The following is a 9992-nucleotide window of genomic DNA, read 5'->3' on the forward strand; positions in this document are numbered from 1 at the left end:
ATTTGCATTAACACTGTGTTATTTTAAATCAAGTTCAGTTCTTTAGGCCCAAGATTTAATTTAATCTTGGTCTAGGTTCACCTTTAAATTCTCAACCAGTTCTTATTTTGTTTTAACCCAACAAAATTGTTTACATTTCCATTAACACCATTACAGCATTAAAATGTAAGGTTGACCAAAATAAATTACAAAAATAAATAAATAAATGTAAAACTGAAAACAATTCAGCAAAAGGCTGAATAAATCCCTTAAACAAACAAATAAACAAAAGAAAGTTGTCTCTGTGTCCTTTAACTATTAATCCTGGAATTACTCCGAATGATTATCCAGTGCTTTGAAAAGTCCGCTGTTCTTTTGCAGAGGTGTATGGATTAATCCTACCAGTTTTTTCAGCGAAAGAGCTCAACGTCCAGCAGGGGGCGTTTTCCTTTTTCCTGCTCGGTACAGTTCAATGGGTCCGTGGGTGGCTCGCCATCTTGTTTCTCGCTCAGCGGATCAAACTCCGATTCTAGCTCAGCATTTCCCGATCCAAACCTTAATGGCCAAGTCCCGTTCGGTTATGTTCACAACGTCACCAAGGCAAGGACAGGTCGGAAAAACAAAAATACATTCTCCAGAGTACAAAAATGGCTTTAAGTAGATTTTTGGCTTATTTTTACTATTTTTTCACTCATTTAAGCAGCAGCTCCGCAAGGACTGTCTGCATTTCTCCCTCTCAAGCATCAAAAAAAAAGGAACAACCCGATTGGGTGTGGCTAATCACAGGAGTCACGCTGCAGCGTGCCCTTTCACAATAAGAGTCTCAACACATATTTTAGCCATTTTACCTGAATTAACATAAAACACCATGAATTAGCAAGTTCTGTACCCTTTTAACATTTTTTTAAACACAAATGAAATCCTATACCATGAATTATATCATTGCTGATGTTTTTAATGAATTTTCTAACCATTATGATCTATTTATTGACTATTTATCACCTGTAATATATTTCTTATGACTGTTTTTACTAACAGGCTTTTATTTGTTGTTAGCTATGTTAACCAGGGTTACACCCTCCCCTCTTAAATGTATGCAAGCCCCTTTGCATAATGCATACTCAGACTACCTGGATATCATGGATTTCAATAGAGCCTGTGACAGCTTCACTTAAGCTTTGGAACAAAGACTGTACTATGCCAACAAGAGGGTTGCCTAATTGAGGGTATGTTAAGTGCTTGGGCTTTGTTCTCTCTCGGGATGATCTTCTGACTGATTGCTCTGCTTCGGGGTCATTTCTTTCAGTTTCATTGTTTACAGGTTCAGTTTCATTCACGTGAGTTTGAGTTGCTTCCTCATCATTAGTTTTCGTTGAATCCGATGCATTGTCCTTTTCATTTTGTTGAGTTATCTGAGCTCCTTCCTTTGCAGGTTCAGGCAAGTTTTCCATTTCAGGTGGTTTCTCCATTTCAGGTATTTTGTCATTTTCAGGTAAGTTTTCCATATCCGGTAGGTTTCCACAATCAGGTAAATTTACAGTTTCCGTCATATCCATGTGCTCTTGAGCAATATCAGGCACTGTCACGTTTTCTGAGATTTGAGAATTGTCTGATTTGGGTTGCTCATTAGCATGATTTGACTTAGCCTTGGGAGGAAAAACTACCTCGTATTCCTCAATCGACCTTGAGATCTCCTTGGGAGGAAGTGGAGGGTAATACAGAGGGTAGTTATCCTCCTCAGAGTGGTATTCAAGTTCAGGTTCATCAGGATCAGTTGTTGGGTGTTGACGTGTGCTTGGCCGATGAGGCTTTACTTGGACTGCTGGAGGATTTTCAGGGGCAGTTGGCAAAAACCCACAAGGTAACAAAAGGTCTCTGTGGAGAGTTCTAGTGGAACCTTGGTGATGCTCGGGTTTGACTGTGTATACTGGGAGGTTGTCTTTTTGGCTTACAACCACGTGGACGACGGACTCCCACTTATCAGCCAATTTGTTTTTTCCCCTAATCCGAACATTCCTTACAAGCACGCGATCTCTGACACCTAAGACAGATTCGGTTACATGTTTGTCATATCTAGTTTTGTTACGTTCAGCAACTTTGCTTACATTTTTGGTAGCCAGTTGGTAGCTCTCCTGAAGGTGAGATTTGAGGGCTTTAACATACTGTGAGTGAGATTGCTGCTGGCGATGGTTCAGGGGGACATTGAAGGCAAGATCAATGGGTAACCTAGGCTGTCTGCCAAACATTAACTCGTACGGCGTAAACCCTGTACTTTCATGTTTGGTGCAGTTATACGCGTGAACGAGTGGCTTAACAAAGTCACGCCAATGTTTCTTGTCTTCGTCTTTGAGTGTACCCAACATGTTTAGCAGGGTTCTATTAAACCTCTCCACAGGGTTTCCCCTGGGATGGTAGGGTGAAGTTCTGACCTTCTGAATCCCAGCTAGGTCGCATAACTCTTTGATAGTTTTTGACTCAAAGTCTGCTCCCTGATCGCTATGCAACTTCTCGGGAAAACCGTAGTGGATTATAAAGTTTTCCCACAGGGCCTTGGCTACAGTTTTAGCCTTTTGGTTGGGAGTTGTCATTGCTACAGCATACTTCGTAAAGAAATCTGTAATAACTAAGACATCTTTAGTGTTGCTGCGATCTGGTTCAATTGTCAAGAAATCAATACACACCAACTCTAGAGGTCTGGTGACTTGAATGTTTACTAGGGGCGCCGCCCTCTCTGGCAGGGTCTTTCTGCAAACACACCTGCTACAGCTTTTGATCTTTTGCTCTATGTCTGAGGCCATTTTTGGCCAGAAAAATCTGGTTCTGGTTAAATCAAGGGTCCGGTCAAGACCAAAATGACCCATGTCATCGTGAAGGCTTTTGAAAACCATAGATCTTAGACTTTCAGGAAGAACCAGCTGGTACTGTGTCTCTTCACCTACTTGTCTTTTTCTGTACAAAATCCTGTTCTGCAACTCAAGTTTGTTTAACTCACGCAGAAGGATGCTAAGTTGTGGGATCTCGTTGCGTACAGTAGGAGGAGATGTTTCACCTGTTTCAAGCTGGTGTATGATTTCACTGATAGCAGGATCGTTTGTTTGACTTTGTCTTATCTCTTCTTCTGACAAGCTTGGAATGACAGGAAAAGCATCACACTGGTCGAAACTGTCGGGAACAGCATCAACAGACGTAGACAGTGAAGTTACGAGTGGGCAGGCGAGAGAATGGTCTGTGTCAAGAGACTGGACTAGATGTTTCTCACATATTGCACTGACAGCTTGAGTGGGAACGTGAGTGAAAGGATCGGTGCCAGGCAAGTGGTGTTGCACAAACTGACGGATCCGCTCCTGTTCCTTCAGGGAGACAAGGTCATTTAATGGCTCGAGATGCGGACGACGAGATAGGCCATCTGCGTCCATGTTTTGTTTGCCTGCTCTGTACCTAAGCTGGAACTCGAAAGAGGACAGGGCGGACAACCAGCGATAGCTCGTCGCGTCTAACTTAGCGGTGGTCAAAATGTAAGTTAGAGGGTTACTGTCAGTTATTACTGTGAAAGGACTGCCATATAAGTAATCACAAAACTTTTCCGTTACAGCCCATTTGAGGGCAAGAAACTCAAGCTTATGAGCAGGATAACGGCTTTCGCTTTTTGATAGTCCTCTGCTTGCGTATGCAATTACTCGCAACTCTCCCTCCTGCTCTTGATAAAGAGCTGCCCCTAACCCGATTGTGCTTGCATCTGTATGTAATACATAAGGCAACTTGGGATCGGCAAAGCCTAGAATTGGGGCAGAAGTCAGTTTGTCTATAATAGTCTCAAACGCTTTCTGACAACTCTCTGTCCATCTCTCCCCGAAAGGAGCTTTTGGCTGAAAGTATTGGACGTAGTTGGACTTAGAGCTATTGTTTTTTCGCAGTGGGGGGTATCCAGCAGTTAGGTTGGTAAGGGGTTTTACGATCTTAGAAAAGTCCTTAATAAACCGCCTATAATACCCCGCAAACCCTAAGAAGGAGCGGAGTTCTTTCAAGTTCTTGGGACTTGGCCATGTTTTTAACGCTGCTACTTTCTCGGGGTCTGTTTCTACACCGTTTTGGGAGACAATGTGCCCCAAGTACCGAACTGACGTCTGAAAAAACATACATTTTTCAGGCGATAGCTTCAGACCGTATTCTTTGAGACGATTAAGCACATGGAGAAGGCGGGTCTCGTGTTGTTCGAGGGTTTCGGAGTAAACTATAAGGTCGTCTTGATAGACCAGGACTTCCTTAAGGTTGATGTCACCCATACATTTCTCCATCAGCCTTTGAAATGTGCTGGGAGCGTTTGTTATGCCTTGAGGCATCCGGTTGAACTCAAAGAACCCCATCGGACATACGAAGGCTGTTTTGTGCTTATCTGCCTCATCAACCTCAATCTGGTAGTACCCACTTTTGAGGTCAAGGACCGAGAACCACTTCGATCCTGTCAAGGCGGAGAACGCTTCTTCCAAGTTAGGAAGCGCGTAGGCGTCTTTGATGGTGTTCAGATTCAACTTACGGTAATCTACACAAGAGTCTTACGTCTCCATTCTTCTTCCTTACCACCACTATCGGTGAGGAAAATGGCGACTCGGATTCGCGAATGACACCTGCATCGCTTAGCTCCTGCAAATGCCTCCGTACGGCGTCAAGATCTTGTGGTCGTACAGGACGGGGTCTGTGCTTAAAGGGGGTTTCATCGCTCAGTTTGATTTGGTGTTTTACTTTGTTAGTGCAACCAAAGTCTGTATCGTGTAGTGCAAAAACCTCCGACATAGCACTTAACTTTTGTGTGATTCGTTCTTTCCATTCAGCAGGGACTGGAGAATCAGCAAAGTTAAGATTAAGCTCAGCAGGGTTTGAGCTGGGAGTCTGTTTGGACTGCTCTGTGATCTGACTGTTTGGTATGATCTCTTGAATAGCATGCATTTCAGCTATGACACTTTTCGCAGGGATAACTATGTCATGCTTACTTTCATTTCGCAGGACCACTGGAAGCTTTTGTGAGGGTTTCTCAGCAAGGGTAAGTAGACAGTTGGTGACCAAGACACCACCTGGCAAGGAGGATGTAGAGGGGGTCTCGACTACTACCCACCCGCCTGAGTGTTCAGTTTTTGCGTGGACTAAACCTTCTAACACTCGAGTTTGGCCTGCAGGAATGACTTCAGGCTCTTTCCCTGACAGAGTGACAAGACCAAGGCTGTCGTCCTCTTTTTGCTTGTGTCTTTGTTGTAACACGCTCAGCACTACTCTATAACCATAAGGCAGGATACTGAGGTCTGTATTAGCCAAGGAGAGGCTTTCAAAGACAAGGTCAAGAGTGTTAGTGCCAATTAAGAGAGAAGACTGAACACTAGAGCGTGTGTCTGGAACAATTAATGCAAGAGAAGACACAGTAAGTTCAGTACCAAAACAGTTCTTTGGAAAGGTAATGTCGACACAAATATAGCCTGAATATGGAACATTCTGACCATTTGCAGCTTCGACTTCTAGCAGGTCCTGTATTGGATGGATTTCAAGGTCTGCAAGATTGTTTTCATAGAACGATCGGGACACTGTGGTCACTTGCGATCCGGTATCAAGAAGGCAGTTGCAAGCTTGATCATTGATTTTCACTTGAGCAGTGTACTTAGCTCCAATTAGACCCCTGGGTAGTTTCACAGTGGCTGATTTATTGTTTGAGAATCGTTTTTTGGGTTTATGTGAAGGCTCGGTGGGACTAGTTTTGTCCGTAGCACCCATTTGTCCCGCAATGAGGGCTCCCTTTAGTTTAAAGGCTGTGTTTGCTTGTTTTGTCTATCCCACAGCAACTGTTTTTCTTTCAACTGTTTCCTTTTGTCAGTGACTAAAGACGGGTTTGGGTCATTTGGGCACACAGAGGCAATATGGCCGTCTTCGCCGCACTGGAAGCAGTAACCAGGCCTGGGCCTACTCTTCGCAGCTTGGGATGTCAAAAGGGTTCGTTCGGGTACTTGAGAGTTGGTCTTAGCAGTAGCTTTTGGAGGGTTAGACTTTTTCCTAGGAGGGTTCGGGGTTAATGTTGCGAGATGGCTTTGAAGCTGACTGATTTGTGCCTTTAATTCTGTGACCAGATCCTTTTGAGCATCTACTGGTGGGTCTACTTTCTGGGGTTTCAATCTCGTCAGTTCACTCTGCAGCGCAGTTATTTGTGTTCGCATTTCAGTGAGATCGTCTTGCATGGTGAGCGCAGGAAAGTCAGCATTTGCAGCAATAGAGTGAGAGGCTACTTTTGGTCTGGTGGCAGCAAAATGTTTTTTCATTCGGCTTTCTTTTGCAGTATGCTTGTCCTCTTCCACTCTCAACTGTAGCAGCAGCTCGGTGAATGAGGGGGGTTTATCTTTTTTCTTTTCGAGCTGAAGATCTGTTAACAAGGCATTATCCCAACACCCCCGACAGAATTGACGCAGAAGGTGTCGGTCTGCTTCACTAGCTACGACACCGCCTCTTTTCAGAGCTTTTGAGAGAGCTGTTTGCAAGCGATGGAGGTAGTGTGAAGGCTTTTCACCTGCATCTTGTAATGTGTTGAGGAATTTGGCGAAAAGCTCGTCGCCATCCTCCACAGTGCCAAAAGCTGAATGGAGTAGTTCAAGATAAGCTGAGGGCAAGGCTTCAGGGCCCAGAGGTTTCACCACGTTGGCAGCAGGCGGTACAAGACTGTCTACGATTTTCCGCGAGCGTTGCAAGTCAGACAGATTGGGATCTTGAAGTATGAGCTCTACACTGTGGCGCCATGTATCAAAGTCCACCTCATGACTAGGACAGGGCAGTTTGCCTGAAAAATTTCTGAGGCGGAAGGAGGCGCTCACTGGTGAGACAAGAGCTTCACTTCGCACTATGTGCTCTACTACAACCTTTTGCACATCAGGGTGTGTTATAAAGCTCTGTGGAATGGTAGTTTGTAGATCTGGCTGTGTCTGGTTGTCTGACTCAGAATCGCTGATGCATATGTTAGCTTTGATCAGTTCTGCAGTTTCACTTTGGATAGGTTGGTCATTTGCTTGTACTTGGGTTGTTAGTTCACTATGTGCATCTGGGGTAGGAGCTTCTGTGCTGTGTGTGACTGACTGAGCACATTGGGAAAGGTGTTCATGCAGAACAGCTTCAAAAGATTTGCCACTAAGTCTAGCAATGTTTTGCAGTTCATTGAAAAAACTGTTGGTGGCGACGTTGGTAACAGCTGCGATGTACTCAGGTGACAGGGCTCGTATCTGATAAGTGACTTCATTCGGACATTCAAGTGTGTAGGGTAGTAAGGGTTCAAGTGTCGACAGAGCAGATCCACTCTCATACTCTACAATAGCATTTTTGTGGTAAGAAGACTTAGGGTCATCTATCTTAAGGGTTCTTGCTGTTCGACCATATCTGCTTAAAAAGTCTTTTAAAGCTTCATCAGCGTCTGTGCCTGTAATCCCACTAACAATAACTGAGTTTGGGATTTTAACATTTTCTCTGTCAACTATTTCCATTTTGCCGGACTTGGCCTATTTTTGAGGTCTGGGTCAGGAAAAAAGCTTGAGGGATCAATTACTACTCCTGGCTGGCTCGCCACTTCTGTAACACTTCTGGAGTCATTACAGTATACTAGGACCAGTTAGGTTCGACTACTAGAGCAGTAATGAGCGTAGCATGTAATAAAGACCACAGACCAGTAAATACGTTTAAATTGCCGGCTTATTATTTTGTGAAGACAGGGAATAGACAGTTATAGACACATTACATAAAACATTCAACATCACACATTTAAGAAAACAAGGTTTTTCTTTCCCCCCTTTTAGTTCAGTATGTTCTGTCAGTTCATCCTATTTATCTCAAAACCTTTTATTTGGCTTTAGAAGGATGTTATTTTCAACCTAGGTTATTGTTTTATTTATTTCAAGTTCTAAGTTCAAGTTTATCCTTTGATCTATTTGCATTAACACTGTGTTATTTTAAATCAAGTTCAGTTCTTTAGGCCCAAGATTTAATTTAATCTTGGTCTAGGTTCACCTTTAAATTCTCAACCAGTTCTTATTTTGTTTTAACCCAACAAAATTATTTACATTTCCATTAACACCATTACAGCATTAAATGTAAGGTTGACCAAAATAAATTACAAAAATAAATAAATAAATGTAAAACTGAAAACAATTCAGCAAAAGGCTGAATAAATCCCTTAAACAAACAAATAAACAAAATAAAGTTGTCTCTGTGTCCTTTAACTATTAATCCTGGAATTACTCCGAATGATTATCCAGTGCTTTGAAAAGTCCGCTGTTCTTTTGCAGAGGTGTATGGATTAATCCTACCAGTTTTTTCAGCGAAAGAGCTCAACGTCCAGCAGGGGGCGTTTTCCTTTTTCCTGCTCGGTACAGTTCAATGGGTCCGTGGGTGGCTCGCCATCTTGTTTCTCGCTCAGCGGATCAAACTCCGATTCTAGCTCAGCATTTCCCGATCCAAACGTTAATGGCCAAGTCACGTTCGGTTATGTTCACAACGTCACCAAGGCAAGGACAGGTCGGAAAAATAAAAATACATTCTCCAGAGTACAAAAATGGCTTTAAGTAGATTTTTGGCTTATTTTTACTATTTTTTCACTCATTTAAGCAGCAGCTCTGCAAGGACTGTCTGCATTTCTCCCTCTCAAGCATCAAAAAAAAAGGAACAACCCGATTGGGTGTGGCTAATCACAGGAGTCACGCTGCAGCGTGCCCTTTCACAATAAGAGTCTCAACACATATTTTAGCCATTTTACCTGAATTAACATAAAACACCATGAATTAGCAAGTTCTGTACCCTTTTAACATGTTTTTAAACACAAATGAAATCCTATACCATGAATTATATCATTGCTGATGTTTTTAATGAATTTTCTAACCATTATGATCTATTTATTGACTATTTATCACCTGTAATATATTTCTTATGACTGTTTTTACTAACAGGCTTTTATTTGTTGTTAGCTATGTTAACCAGGGTTACAATTATATGAGGCTCCGACTTTTATCTTGAAACTTTAAGTAGTGAAGTCACAGATTGGAAGCAGATTGCGTTAGTTATTAACTTCTTCCTCGAACTGCAATTCAGCTTTGAAATATTTTCAGTGGGTGAATATGTGAGTTCTTGTTGTTGTTAAGACTCCAGAGTATATTCTGGCTATCTGACAAAAGAAATAGCCACAAATGTTTCCAAAAGGAAAAAGAAAATGCTACGACAAATGTGAACAGAATTATTTCGCTGCATGTGTAATGCGATGTGATTATGGGCCATAAATGTTGTATTACGGCTGTGTTGAGGAGCAGTAATGGCATGATATCACCGCTAACTTTTTGTTGCCAAAAATATCAGTGCTTAACAACATCTGACGGGGAAATGTGGCTGACACTGCTAGCGCACACAGCTTTGCATTCAGGTATGAAATATGGCAGGAGGCCTAATTGGCTTGCTCTCCCAACTTCATACATTTTGGACTCTCTGTGTTAATGGTAATCAAAATTCCACATGGTCTATACTACATTCATTCTGTGCCATACAGAACATCCACTGAGGCACGGGGGAGCTAAGGAGCTTATGAATTCAGCAAACTGTACACAGCTGCCTCATGTAGGAAACCATACTCTATAAACATAATGACTTAATTTTAGTCTGTGTGACGGCATGCGATGGTAAGATTTGCATCCACAGCACCTCTGTATTCAGTAAAACACTGAATTGCTATAACTGGTAGAAAGAGTGATTCCATGCACTTATGTGGGGGACCAATGAAATGACATTGATATACAGCGCTCCATTAATTGCCATATGAATAGGGTCTGCATTGCTTGGCACTCTGCTGATGCATCGCAGTAAAAGAGATGGGTCACTCTGTCTTCTCCACCCTGCAGCTTTGCCAAGCTCATAATTACTAAAACCCCCAATTAATCTTCCCATCACATAGGCCAAATATACACTTCCTCCCTATATAAATGAGTTACAGTATATGCTCTTAGTAGATGTGCATG

This window comes from Aulonocara sp. 'chitande type north' Nkhata Bay, linkage group LG19, assembly GCF_057382095.1.
Source record: "Aulonocara sp. 'chitande type north' Nkhata Bay isolate Kocher_YH1m ecotype deep benthic linkage group LG19, A_spYH_male_GT1.1, whole genome shotgun sequence".
In the NCBI taxonomy this organism is placed as follows: Eukaryota; Metazoa; Chordata; class Actinopteri; order Cichliformes; family Cichlidae; genus Aulonocara; species Aulonocara sp. 'chitande type north' Nkhata Bay.